The following is a 13,146-nucleotide window of genomic DNA, read 5'->3' as shown; positions in this document are numbered from 1 at the left end:
AGGATCTTTCTCCTGATGTGGAGAGAAATGCTGTTACAACTTGGAGCCCAAGGCACTTCTGATTCATGTATGTTATCTGTCTCTTGTGCTCCGAAATCACTCGGCACAAGCAAGATTCTCCTGCTGCAGTCTGCCCCACCCTATCTAGGCCTTCTAGAAAATATCCTCTTGTAAAAAAAAGTTATTTGCCTTCTGATTTCTGTTGTGGCACAGAAGAGTCGACAGCTTATTGCTGGAGGATTTGAACATAGGTAGTGTTCCCTTTTACTACAGGAAAGGCCTCCCAGTAGCAAGAGTTGTGGCAAAATGACTAGCATTTTTTGAGGAGGGAATATTGAAGGCTCTGCAGACAGCATTGAACACTAGAAAGCTAGCAGAAACAGGTGCACGAATCCCGCCGGCATGGTGACAACCATCATGAAATGGGAGACGTTTAAGACTCCATGTTTACCTTAAGAGAAAACCTGTGTGCTGTTTTTTCAATGATCTGTGAGAACATCTTGAAATCTTCACTAAAACCTATTTCAAATGAATGGAAGCTTTCTCTGAGTACAGTGTGCGGGATTTTTGGTGGTGGGTTGTTTTTTTTTCCTCCTCCCCTCTTCCTTTTTGTGGGTTGTGTTAATACACATGCATTAACCTTTATTGTTAAGAACACTAAGTCTTTGCTCTTTATTTTTTTCTTGTTCGAGATTGTCAGGAACTGTGGGGAACAGCAGAGGAGTGTGCTGATTACTTAGGATGTAGAGATTTCAGTGAGAGTAGGCAAGCACAAATCATCATAAGAAAGGGAACAGTGCAGAGAAGCATCCCTGTTTGATGCTCAGCAGAGATCAGATGCTGTGTCCAGATTAAGGAGCAGACACTTCAAGATCCTGCTTCTCCAGTCATCCAGGTCAGTCACCTAAAATAGAGTGTGCTCTGTCTACCTGCTGGCACGCATATTCCTTTTCTGTCTGTGGACATGAAGCAGGGATGGAAAATGAATTGCTAGCACATGCCCAACTCGTACTTCAGTGTAAGGTCAAACTGTGGCTGGAGCAAACACACATTGAGACTTGGCCTGTTACAGGTTTTGCTCCGCAAGCCTAAAGTAAGGCCTTTTAGGCAACGTTGGTAGACAGCACAGGAAGGAAAAAAGAGATTAATACTTGTGAAAAAGTTTTTGTGAATGTTTTTTCTTTTGTATATATTCTTGCTTTTATTGCCTAGATGTCTGAGCAGGAAGAGAGAATTCACTGTTAACTGTCATTATGATGAGGGGTATTGTAGTTTGGGGAACAATTTGGGGCCTTCTCAATTGTTTGTAGTGTTTGTTTTTAACATGGGAATGCTTGAATCATCTGCTTTCTCCTCAAAGGGATCGTTGAGATTTTTCTTCCATCAGCTAAGTGATTACAGGGCTAGTGGAGAGGTGTATAGGTAATTTCCTTTCAGCAAAGGGTAGCCTAGTAGATCAAGTGACTATTAAGCACCCACTCTGCTTGAAGGGTGGGTGGAAAAATTAAGAGCTTGGCTTTGGCTTCGTTCATTTTCTGAGTTTATTCCCAAACTTGGTTTACTGGAGACACGCTCCCAGCAGCTCTGAGTCTAGCCAGACACAGTGGTGCAGAGGTGGGCATTGTTTTTTCCAGACTGCAATTTTTGGTGAACAAATATTTCTTGACTAAAAGGAAGAAAAAGCATAACCTAAACACAAAGCATTTTCTTAGCAATTTTGCATTATGCTTTTGTCACTAGTGCAGGAAATGCCTGAGGGGTAGACAAGCTTCTCCTGGACTTTCCTGTTTGCGCTTCCTGTGGTCAACTTAAAATACAGTGCTAAATGATGTTTAGAAAGTTTTTAAAGAGGCAAGGTTAGCAAGAGATTACTTTGAACTTTAAATAGGTAGTTGAGAATCAGCCCCTATATTTCCATGTTATTGCTACCTTAGTGAAGCTCCTGGCTTCTTTTGGGAACGATGAATTTCAGTGTAAAGAGTGAACTGATAACCATTATTAATAGGCAGAGCCTAAAAACTTTAATCCAAGATTGTAGTTAGATATGCAGGAGCTGTACTCTGTAAACTAGATTAAACAGGCAGTGCCCCCTCCGCCGCTTCTGCCAACAACGTGCCAGAGTTAGTGTGGCATGGCTGTGAACTGGTGGCTTTGGGAGCTGGCCGAGCTGTTGGACCTGTGTGCGAGGAAGAAAAGCAGTGATATGGTAGAACTTGGGTCGTCGCATACTGCATGTATACCCTCGCAGTTCTTTCCTTTGAATTTCTGCAGATGGTCTGAGGCTGTTTATCAGAGCTCTGTACGGGTGCAGAGTTCGCGTGATGGGCAGCGCAGAGTGGAGCATCATATGGGTTCCTCGAGTAAAGGTGAGGGCCATGTCTGTGAATAGTTCTGTTCTAGTCTCGACTGCAAGTGCTGCAGAGTCATCTGGGAGCGAAGGCCAAGCCAGTCTCGGTCTCTAGCACCGCACAGCGGTGTGCAGGACTCAGCCTGTCAGAACTACCTAAGTGCTCTCTTTCCTGCTCATTCATTGTGAGCCTAATGCTTTGGGCTATTGGTTGCTGCAAAATAAAAGTGCTGAGAGACAGCTTTTCTAGAATCTGTTCCATGTCTGAGGAGCTGATAGACAAGATGGTTGGTATTTTCGATGTCACAATTTGTACTCCAGCTCGTATTGCTTGTTTTCAGTTCAGTTTGCCTTCAGCGGCAAACACGCCTATGAGGGTATGAAGTTACATTTCAAAGGCATTGCTAATCTCTCATATATAGCTGTAAGTGTAGCAGCTACTTTTAAAACCAGGCATTCTCTGGAGATTCATGCCAAAAAGTGTAACCGAACCTGGCAAACTGATATTGTTAAACACTGGGGTTTTATCAAGAACGTCACAGTTTACTGCCATCACGCTGTGGTCACTAAAGATCAGTAAAAGCGTGATACGTGTGTATTAGTGGTGTAGTATGAACATAGATCCCACAAACATAGGAAGAATGTGGTGCTCCAAATTCTTCTGTGGTTCAGCTTTTTACAATCTGAAAAATTCATTCATGAGTAGTTTTACTCTGCTTTCATCATAAAAGGGGCCAATGAAACGAGCTTCTCAGAACATGGCGTAGCCTTGACTGAGGAAGAGCCGTTCATTTCCAGATTCCACCTACACGCTATCATGAACCACATGAATAGACATTAAGGCTGAGCAGGAGTAAAACTTCAGGAAAGATTAAGTTTACTTTTAGCTTGTTTAGAGCGTGCATTGCAGAAAATGACTGTAGCATAAACCTATGAATTATATACTGTTTGAATGATGTTCAATCTATAGCAGTACTTAGCATCCAGAAAGCAGTTGAATGTTTATATGCCTTTATTAGTACTCAGCTAAGTTCCTGAGGGGGAAAAAAACCCCACAAAACCCAAGCTCATGAGATGCCTGGAAGACCTTTACAGATATAGGTAATGTTTTAAAAATATTTTGCCATATTTATTCCTAGGTGTTACCAAATGGTAGATAATGTTCATCTTTGTAATCAATAATTTTGAGTGTTTATACGTATGAACGTAACTGTGGGGATTTTATTTACTGTCATAACATCAGCAAACTGTTATTTGCATTCAGTTGCGTGGTACTAGGCTGTTGGAAATATGTTCATAATGTATGTGTAAAGTAAATATGGCCAGTGAAACAGCATGTGTGTTTGTCCTCAGTACCCTGAGCCTCACCTCTCTCCTTCTTACAGTCTCTCTTTAATCCGCTGACAACGGAGCTTGTGTCACAAAGCAGTCAGTCTTAGAAATAGTTTTGGTCTTGCAGGAATCCTGCTGAAAGACACTGAGGTCCACGTAGATGGCCTGGAATACGAGTAACTTCCTAGTTCTCTGATTTACCCCCACATAGGAACAATTTTAGACTTTTAAATAATTGCTTATGAATCATCTGGAGGGCTGGTAAAGGAAGATGTGTGGCACTCGTTTTCATGCCAACATTTTTCTCCGACTGTGATAGGGTATTAACAAATTGTAATCAAGGGAGAAAAACACTTGCATGAACATCTGCAGGAGCACTGGGAACCTCACCGAGAATAGAAGTGGCCCAAAACATGGAATTCTTTGCTTTCTTTTCTTGTTAGAATTTTTTGGCTTTGTGTTACCTTTTCATGACATTATTTCTTTCCTTGAATCATTGGCCTTTTATTCCTATCTCAATGACTGCACTTCTGTCCATGATTTTACTTTTTCTTATCTTGCATAGCTTTAAGCTTGTACGCTTTCTCACGCCTTAACAGCAGTCTTCTCAGCACGACAAAGCTGAGGTTACACACCTCTGTTGTATTAAATTAGGCTTTGGATCACAGCCTGAAATGCTACGCTGAGTGTTACAGAGGGCTGGAAGAAGTGTCCCCACTACACTCTTTGTTTTAATGTGGTCTGCACTGTGACACGAGCGTGAGATATGTACTCTACAGAGGTGGGGTTTCTTCAGGCTCGTCATGAAATATATTTGATGTTTGTTCTGTTCTGTGGCTGCATGCTCTCAAATTTCCTTTCCGAGAACATTCAAAAGATGAGGGGCAGTGTCCTAATAGAGCACAACTCATTCCTGTCACTGAGGCTCTTCTTGCTAACTTTTGCCCGCTTGTTTGCATGAGAGCACAAGCCATTACCGTTTACTTGGTGTCATCAAGCTGTAATGATTCAGCTCTGAAAAGCTGTATTTACAGTCAGCCAAATGAAACACACAAGTACACGTAAGTATCTAAAGCAGAGGGCTTGTCCTTCTGATTTTTAGAATAAAATATGGTGGTGTGTTCTGTGGATGTTCCTATTTAAATTCCGTGTTAGCCAGGAGATGGATACACGTAATTCTTGACTAATATGGCAGATGTCCAATGTTCCGAGAAATCTTGCTGACAAATTTTATATTGTGTCGTGGTCTTTTCTGAGTCATTTTGATGAAAAATGAAATATCTTTCATGTTGTACGTGATCTTAGATGACACTATGAGCAAAATGGAAACTCTAAATTGGCTTCCATTATTTCTGCAACAGGAAGTCAGTACTTTTTTGCATAATATGAAATTAGAAATGCCTCTCAGTTTCACATTTTGTAAAAAGGAGTGATTCGGTGGAATTAGAATGGAATACAGCAATACTGTGTTAAAGCACTCTATCGTATTTCCTACTTGTGAGTTATCAGTGGATGTGTTTCAGTCTCCATACATAGCTTAAAATGCTGTTTGAATAGTTTGATAGTATGGGATATAAGATAGTTTGTATAGGAAAATGTTGTATTTGCTAACGTAATAGTATTGACTTGGGAATTAAAATCCTACTGACAAAATGTACCCACAGTGACATGGGAACTTGAAAATTATTTGAAGATTTTTGACCATTTTGAAGTGAACAGCCTGGTCTGGCTGATCAGGTCTGATCTGTAAAAACCTAAGATTTGCCTCATAACCTAGAGTCTACTGGCATAGGGTTGCTGTGAATGACAAAGCTCTTACCCAGTGATGAGGAGAGCACTTGTGGCCAGAATAGCTGGCCTAGGAATGTTCCCGTCAGCTTTGTGAGGAATATTTTTGAGTCATGTCCAGGGATTTTCAGTGCGTCAGAGTTATGTGGCTGGCTGGCTGTTTATAGACTGCACAGTCCTCAAGAAATCTGTGCTTTTCCAGTCAGATGTGTAATCCTGCGGCCGCTGTAGGTCAATGGTAGGTTTTTCAGCCTCTTTAATGAGGCTGGGAGTTGGATGCATGCTCGCTGTTTCAGAGAGTGCACAAGTTGCTGCCCAGTTTGAATGGGGCTCCCATGCTTTTAACAGGCTACAGAACGAGTACTGTTTACTTTATGTGTAAGCAGCTCAGAAGGTGGAAGGTCTTGTTAATACACATCTACTCAGTCAGCCGCAGTGGGGTTTCTTTGTTTGTTCTCCCCCGACCCCCGAGATCTGGGATTCCCCCTGTGTATGCTGGAAAAGGTCTCACTTTGTGTTTTCGAGGTTATGGTCTTTGCGGAAGATGAAATTTCCCAGACTCTGCAGGCAGACCAGTCTCTTCAGGTCCTGTAGTTGTTGATTAATCTGTGAACTGCATACTGTGCTCAGGAAGAGACGGAGCAGGAAGGATTTGCCTGTCCAAATATAGACTTCTGCTTTGGAGCTGGTTGTCTCAGTTTCCTGGGTAGTCAATGGAGAGAAACAGGTGTTGCTGGGATATGACTCATCCCGTCCAAGGCTGTGTCCCAATAACCGTCTGGCCGCTCAGACCGTCAGAAACAATGCCGTCAAAGTTTCATCAGAGCAGGACTCGTTCATGCAAGGTGTAAACATTCCACGTTTTCTTCAGGAGCTCAGAGTATGTTTGCAATTAGCTGAAAATTACATTGTTTATTTGACCCATGCATATTCCTCTTGAAAATAAGAGCTCGATTACTATTGTGACAGGCTTTCATTGGCTAAACTCAGTGGTTTTTTTCCTTGTGTTAATCGAACAGAGGAAGAAAATACTTACAGGCTAAGAAAGTTTTTGGCTATTTTTAATGGATTGTGTGGCCAAGTGGCTCTCCAAGTGAGTTAATTGACTGAGAGCAAAACTGCAGGTTGTCCATTCATAACAAGCCAAGAATAACACATACTCTTATTCCTGTTAAACAGTTGTTCTTATTTTACCTTCGTGCTGACAAATGCAGCTTCTGAAGGACTCAGAATTGGAGTAGGATCTTCACCATTTCAAATGGAGAGTTTTGTGTCGCAGGAAGCTCTGCACACTTCTGGCTCTATCTGTAGCTCTCATGTTCAAGTGTGCCAAAAAGACTGGTCTTCAAGGGTAGTCTGAGATGAGTCTTTCTCCATGAACCAGTCTTGGTGAACAAATCCTGGCAGTGTTCCCCTGTCAGGGTCTTGATAGAATACTTTCAGACTTCTAATGTTTCTTGTAGGATATGAAACCAGACTGGAAGAATTGCTGGAGTGTTAATTTACTACCTGGTATCTGTCTCCTGGAGGAAGAGGAAAAAAAAAAATGGAAACCAGTAGTCTCCCACTGGAATCTTGGCTTGAGGTGAATAGATGAATGACAACATCTCTGTTCTGCAGTGGGGCCTCTCTGACCTTTTGCTTCCTGTTGAGTTGTGAAACAACAAAGTAAACATTTAACTGAATGTGGCAGCCTGAGACAATTGGCCCTATTGTAAAAGGAATGCCAGTCCCTTCTCTCTCTGCATAAATTCTCTTAGCTGGCAATGCTAATAGAGCTGCAGTGGAAGAAAGCCAGGCCTTTAATTGGGCGAGACCCAAGTTTAAGCAGAAATACGAGTAGTGTGTGGCTTGGACCCTGGAAGTGTCCTGGATGCAGTAGGGCTGCTGAGGATTGCCCATGGTCAGAGCCCTTTCAAAAGTATTTTGTTTGTAGCGTAGGAAATTGATTTGCAATACCGAAGTCTTCAAAGCTCTGCCATGGGTGTTGGGGGGAGCGGTTGGATATGGCACCATTTTTTTTTTTTACTGATATAACCATTCTAGAGTGGAATTGCTGAGATGTGTTCCTTGTACAAAGAGGAGTCATTCTTCAAACTCGTTTCCTTGATCTCATAGCATTGCTATAACTGCATTCCTAGCTGAGGTGGGCTTCTCAGCGTGAATAAAACTGCAAGTTCTAAAATGCTATAAATTTACCTGAACTTATTGTTCATCAAGCTCAGATGTTAAGTAGTCTATTCCTTTGTTCCAGGCTTACCAGTTCATACCAGCCTTATTTGTGATGATCTCTCATGATGCTGGAGCCTGCATAACCTCCTGCTGAAGAAGACCTGGCTAATACTGACGCGCTCCCACTGACCTTGTGTATTTCCAGATATAGTCCATGAGAACGTTTTGTCCTGCCTTTAAAATACTGTCTACTGTACATGTAAGTAGACATTACAAGTAGAAAGAAACAGTCTGGAAATAAATTCATTTTAATGGTAGTTCTGCCCATCTGATAAATCTGCTGCCCTGCTATATTGTGGGCGTTTTTATTTTAGAGTAGATTGATAAGTAAGTTGTTTTTAAACAGATTGCGTGTCAGTAAGGATGATACATGTTTAATGGACATTTAATGCACTTAAATTCTTAAGGAGTTTTACTTTCTCCTCTCGACTATGCTAAATGCGGATGCCAGTCTCTTCTGACTTCCTGTAATTAGTTCGATAGTCAGACTGACTCAAATCTACATTTGGAAATACTGTTGCTTTCAAAGAATATTGGCCTTGTGCAAAAAAAAAAGGAGTGTATAAGCTACATGAAGATCTGCCTTGTGTGTGTCCCTTGGTCCCCAGAGCCTCTCTACAGCACCTGTATATTCTCAGCCTATTCAGTCAGAAAATTGTCTTGTGGAGTATTTTAGTTTGCTTTTATTATTGTTTTCATATCAAGTGGAAAAAAAGAGATTTGAAGTGGTGCTCATATAGATGAGGGACACTTTAGCATTATCTGAAGGTTTTCTGTTTGCTTTAGTTCTCGATTAATTTTGTGCACATATCTAATTAGTATACTGATAGTCTCTCGGCAGATGTTTCTGCCAATGTATCTTTGCAATAACATTTCTTGGTGAAATGGGTCTGTACAGACAATCCTTATCTTAAAAAGCTAAGGGAGTTAGGGTCCAATGATATCTGCATATAGTGCCATCTCTCCCATTGAGCTCTAGCTACAGACACCCCTCACTTTGGGTGATCCTTGAAATACATTACTTCTATCACGTATGCGGAATTAGAATATTTCAGATAAAATGTCAAAAAATCGACAAAATAGGTGGTATATATACAGCTGACCACTGAGCCCTGCTATTTCGTGAATGGGAAAGTCTTAGTAAACTGTTTTGGACTCCCTTCCTGGATCCACTTTTTTTTTTTTTCTCTGAGACTGTGTCCTAGATGGCTTTCACAAGCATGTGTTTCCCAAGGGGGACTTTTAAATGTCATGTACTTTGATCTGCCAAGTCCCTAGCCTGGCAAGGCAAGCTTGCCACTTCTCTGTGAGAAAAATTAAGGGCTTTAAAACTGACACTTCTCCAGTTTTTCAAGCATATTGCTTCTCTGTTTATTCTTCCAGCACCACCCAATGTAAATGAGTTCCCGTTAGTCACACAAGAATTTTTTTATGAGCCAGTATGCAAGGATGTATTCTCAGTCTAGTGTTCATTAAATTGTTGGACCTTCGTGTTCATAACATCATTGTACATCAGTTCTGTGCCAGATGGGCACCTATAAGCTGCCTAGGAGATGTCTTACAGATCTCTTCAAATTCTTGTGACTTAGACCTGCCACAGTTCTTATGTCTTCTGTTTTGTGAGGCGCCATTTGAATGAGGATGAACTTCAAGAGCTGTAGTTCAGACAGCAGTCTTAAATTACTATGCTCTCATTGAAATTCATTTTCTTCAAGGTTCATTGCTTTCTCACACTTGCCACCATGATAACTGCTACGCTGAGCTCTTCTTATTTTTTGTTACTGCCTGCTAGCCAATCTTCTAGATGGATTTGTCGGATTGTAACTTGATGGGGGTTTTGATAGGTACATTAAAAGTGGACTGTGCAAAAATATTATACTGTATACAAATCGTAACACCTACTACTTCTGCTCTGTGTCTTAAAATAGACCACTATGTTGTTTAAAGAGAAAAGGAGTCTAAACAGCTGAACTGTTTGAGCTGTCGGGCTCCTAGCAGTGAATGTTACAGCCAAAGGCTGGCTTTGCTGGAAGCACAGACAGGACAAAGTCACTCCTGCGTGTTTTCCTTTTTTGTACCAAGCAGATTAATTCCTGAAGTAGAATTTTGATCAGGGATGGCATGGAAATCCTATCTTGCCTTTGCTTGTGTGGATGAATTAAGGGAGCCGTTGGTATTGCCAAAAAATGCGAGATGTTGATTGATGCTTCTTCCGTTCTAGTTACTTAAAACTTTTTTTAAGTTTATGCAAATGAGCTGCTGTGCCCTCTTGTTTTTACCACGCTTGAAATAATGGAGAAGCTAACTGTCTAGCAGAAGCAGTGAAACCAGGCGGAACAGCATCTTGGTCTTTTATGTATTGTCATGCCACAAATTTAATCGTACATACTGCCTTGCTTTCTGCCTCTCTTTTATTTTGTCACTGTAGTTGCACTGATTTTTTTCCAGAGCTTTCTAAGGCTTGTTACTAATAATGTATCTTCAGGCTTCCCTGCCTGTATTGCTCTATTTTTGGGTTACTAACCAGAAAATGTTTTCCAAAGTCAGGGGGGAAAAAAAAAAAAAGAGTGAATTGACTCTAGGAGCTAGAATGTAAGAGAGGAGTCATCTCACAAGGAGATACTGAAAAAGTTTTGTCCTTTAGTGCCTTTGGGGAGGTAGGCTCTTTGCTAGGTGTTACCTAAATGCTGCGTGGGCTTGTCCATCTGCGTGTGGCCCTTCTGTGTGTGTGCAGCACTGCAAGTCACGTTCAGAGTTTTTGCTTGCGTGTTCTTTCCCTATTTGTTCCAGAGATGTTTTCTTTCTGCTTTAGTCTTTCATCTCCAAAATATTATTTTAATTTCTCAACATTTAATGGAAGGCTGTACAGATGGATGGCTTAAAAACTATTGTTCAGCTCCTTTCCTCTTGGGAAGGTTTATTGGTGTCCTGTTGGCAAGCAAAACACAGATCTCTTTTCCAGAAGCAAAATTTATGATTTTTCCTGCCTGTTTAAATTCACTCAGTCCTCCTGGAGTTCATCCAACCCTAAGTTTTCAGACTTGAAACAAAACACTGGCATTGGTTTGTTTAGACCTATCTCAAGCAGGAGAGTTTTAAAGCTGGTATTTCTTAAATACTTTTCTGCTTCTCTAAATAAAGAGCTTCACAGGACTTAACTCCAGGTATTTTTTTGACACACCGTAGCATTACTGCTGAACTTTTGGATTTTCTCCAACTTTTCCAGGAAAACTGCATGTAAACTGTCAGGATCAAAGATTGAAAATACGTATATATAAAAACAAAGCCCAAGCAACCAAAAAACCCCATGGGCCTTTCCTTGAAGAAAAGTATTTCATTTACTAGTTCTAAAAAATTATTAAAGGCACAGTATTTGAAAAATGTGGATGATTTGTCACTAGCACTTCTTACTGTGAGGTGATAATTCTGTCATTTGAAATTTGTAAGCACTGTCCGGGCTTCTTCGTGAGGGTTTTATCCAGCTCACACTCACTCTTTGCCTTCAGAAATGACTGTGTAAAAACGTTAGGTCTCTGTGGTGTCAGATCACAGTGGAGTATCACATTGGTCCTAAATTTAAATTCTAAGAATTTTCTTTTTCAAGATCCACCTGTCAGACAAGTTTTGTTACGTACAAAAGTTAGCTCTGTAGAAGCTTGAAGTGTGTGTTGCTTTTAAAGTGAAGTCGCAGAAACCTTTTGGAATCTAAAATCATTAAGGCAGGACAAGAGACAGACAGAGGTCTTGCTCTGCACAAGAGCCTGGCAGGAGTAGAGAGCTGCTGAGGGAAAGGGTGGGTTTGGCACAGGGGAAGGGGGTTTGGGCAGCGGATTTGTGGAGAGGAGGGGAGGAAATGAAAGACAGGGACTGTCCTCTCCGGCACCTCTTCTCCTGGAGAGGAGGGAAGGTATGTACAAGCCCAGACCTTTTTCAGCCTGTGAAATTTAACGTTTGTTTTCACTCCTGCCTTTTCCCCAGCCTTCAGCAATTCAGTCATCTATACCTACACCCTGCTTCTCACAAGAAACAGCTGCTCTGTGCTGCCCCAAGGATCTCTACTTTTGCTTTTTGCGGAAGTGTTAACAAAGACATTTTCTTGTTCTGTCTCCTGCAGTTCTAAGAAAAGAATAGCAATTTAAAAATGCTACAGGAGTTTTTATGCAAGCCTAAAAAATTCCTTATGGACAAGAGTATTGTGCTGTTATTTCTTCAGATGGCTTTACGTCACTGAAGTTTGAAGCTGCAGGCATATAGGCTTAGGGTGGGTGGTATCTGTCATACAGGCTGTGAAAGGACTTAAAACGGAGACGCAGACTGCCAGGTCTGTAGCTGTAACTTAGGCTTTTAAGGGAAACACTGAGTTTTTGGGAGTGGGCTTTTATCTCAGTCTTTTACCCTTCAAAGGTGTCTACAGATGTCAATGCTACCTGAATTTTAATGAAATGAAATTATAGGATAGCAAGGGGGGAAAAGGGGGGGCATTAATTTCCATTTTCTCTTGTTAACAGGGAGATTTTTTTATTAGAAATGAGAACTCAGGTTGTGTGAGGTAATTTCTTTTTTTTTTTTCTCAATAAATAGTATTCCTTTGAATAAAAAAAAAAAACCTCTTGAGAGTTGTCAGACCACCAATTTCATATTTTTATATGTCCTAATATTTGCCTTCAAATAAACTAAAATACTAGTGATTACGGTGTAATACTTCGCTCTATTTAATTTCTGTGTTATGAACGTTACTTGGGAAATAGGGTTAATGACAAAGCAAGAGACTTTGAATGCCAGAATTTCATGTTTCTTGTTCCTCAAAATTGCTTTTTAGATGGGCGTTTGAGCATTTGGTGAGGATGAGTACAATCCCATCTATGACAATTTCTAGCAAATTGAGAAGAAATGTATGTAGCCTTAGATATAATTATTTGAATATACATTTTGGAAAATAGGGAGCTGTCGTGCAAGAATGGGCTAACCTTGTCAAATTTTTCTCCACGCTTTTTGTCAGCTGGTTTCTCTGAGCAAGTATAGCAGCCCATGTGTTATTTCACAGGAGTCTGTTGTGACAGGAAGCAGAAGAGAATTTTACTGGCATGAGTTGAAGACAGTGGAGAGCTGTAAATTGGGCAGGAGCCCCAAAATCCATTTAAACCCGGGATCCACTGCTTCTGCTGCTCACAGAGCTGCTTGCTTTGATAGGTCAGTAAACTATTTTCTACTAAAATGGCAGTGTAACAAACTGCACAGTATGTGATATTTCCTCATTGGTCAAAAGAGCATCCTTTTCCTGCGAGGGCAGGTCGGGTAGAAGTCAGTTCACAAAATCAAACTGATACAAGTGCAGCATCAGCAGAATAAAATTAGGTGGTCAGGAGAGATACCCAATCTTCACAGACAGTTCTGGTACATGCCTGTCTGCAGCAAACTATGTGCGTTAGAAATGCCTTGCAGTTAAT

General features: G+C 40.9%; 1 protein-coding gene across 19 annotated transcripts in view; it reads left to right on the top strand.

Moving 5' to 3' along the window:
• The window catches only part of SLC45A1 (solute carrier family 45 member 1), a 74,718-nt gene that overhangs the window by 22,996 nt on the left and 38,576 nt on the right, over positions 1 to 13,146 (top strand). For 9 of the 19 annotated variants that reach the window (XR_010073531.1, XR_010073530.1, XR_010073528.1 and 6 more), the window contains exons 1-3: positions 3,519 to 4,740; positions 6,931 to 7,052; positions 7,722 to 7,898. The exons of 3 other annotated variants lie outside the window; for them this stretch is intronic. The gene's annotated coding sequence lies outside the window, so the exon portion shown is untranslated. Of the gene's footprint in view, positions 1 to 3,511; positions 4,741 to 6,930; positions 7,053 to 7,721; positions 7,899 to 12,741; positions 12,890 to 13,146 lie in introns of those variants that run through there. 7 more of the 19 variants (XR_010073532.1, XM_063354165.1, XM_063354152.1 and 4 more) reach the window with 5 other exon arrangements.

The sequence above is a fragment of the Chroicocephalus ridibundus genome, chromosome 16 (genome assembly GCF_963924245.1).
Source record: "Chroicocephalus ridibundus chromosome 16, bChrRid1.1, whole genome shotgun sequence".
Lineage (NCBI taxonomy): Eukaryota > Metazoa > Chordata > Aves > Charadriiformes > Laridae > Chroicocephalus > Chroicocephalus ridibundus.
This window is presented reverse-complemented; position numbering and strand designations above follow the sequence as displayed.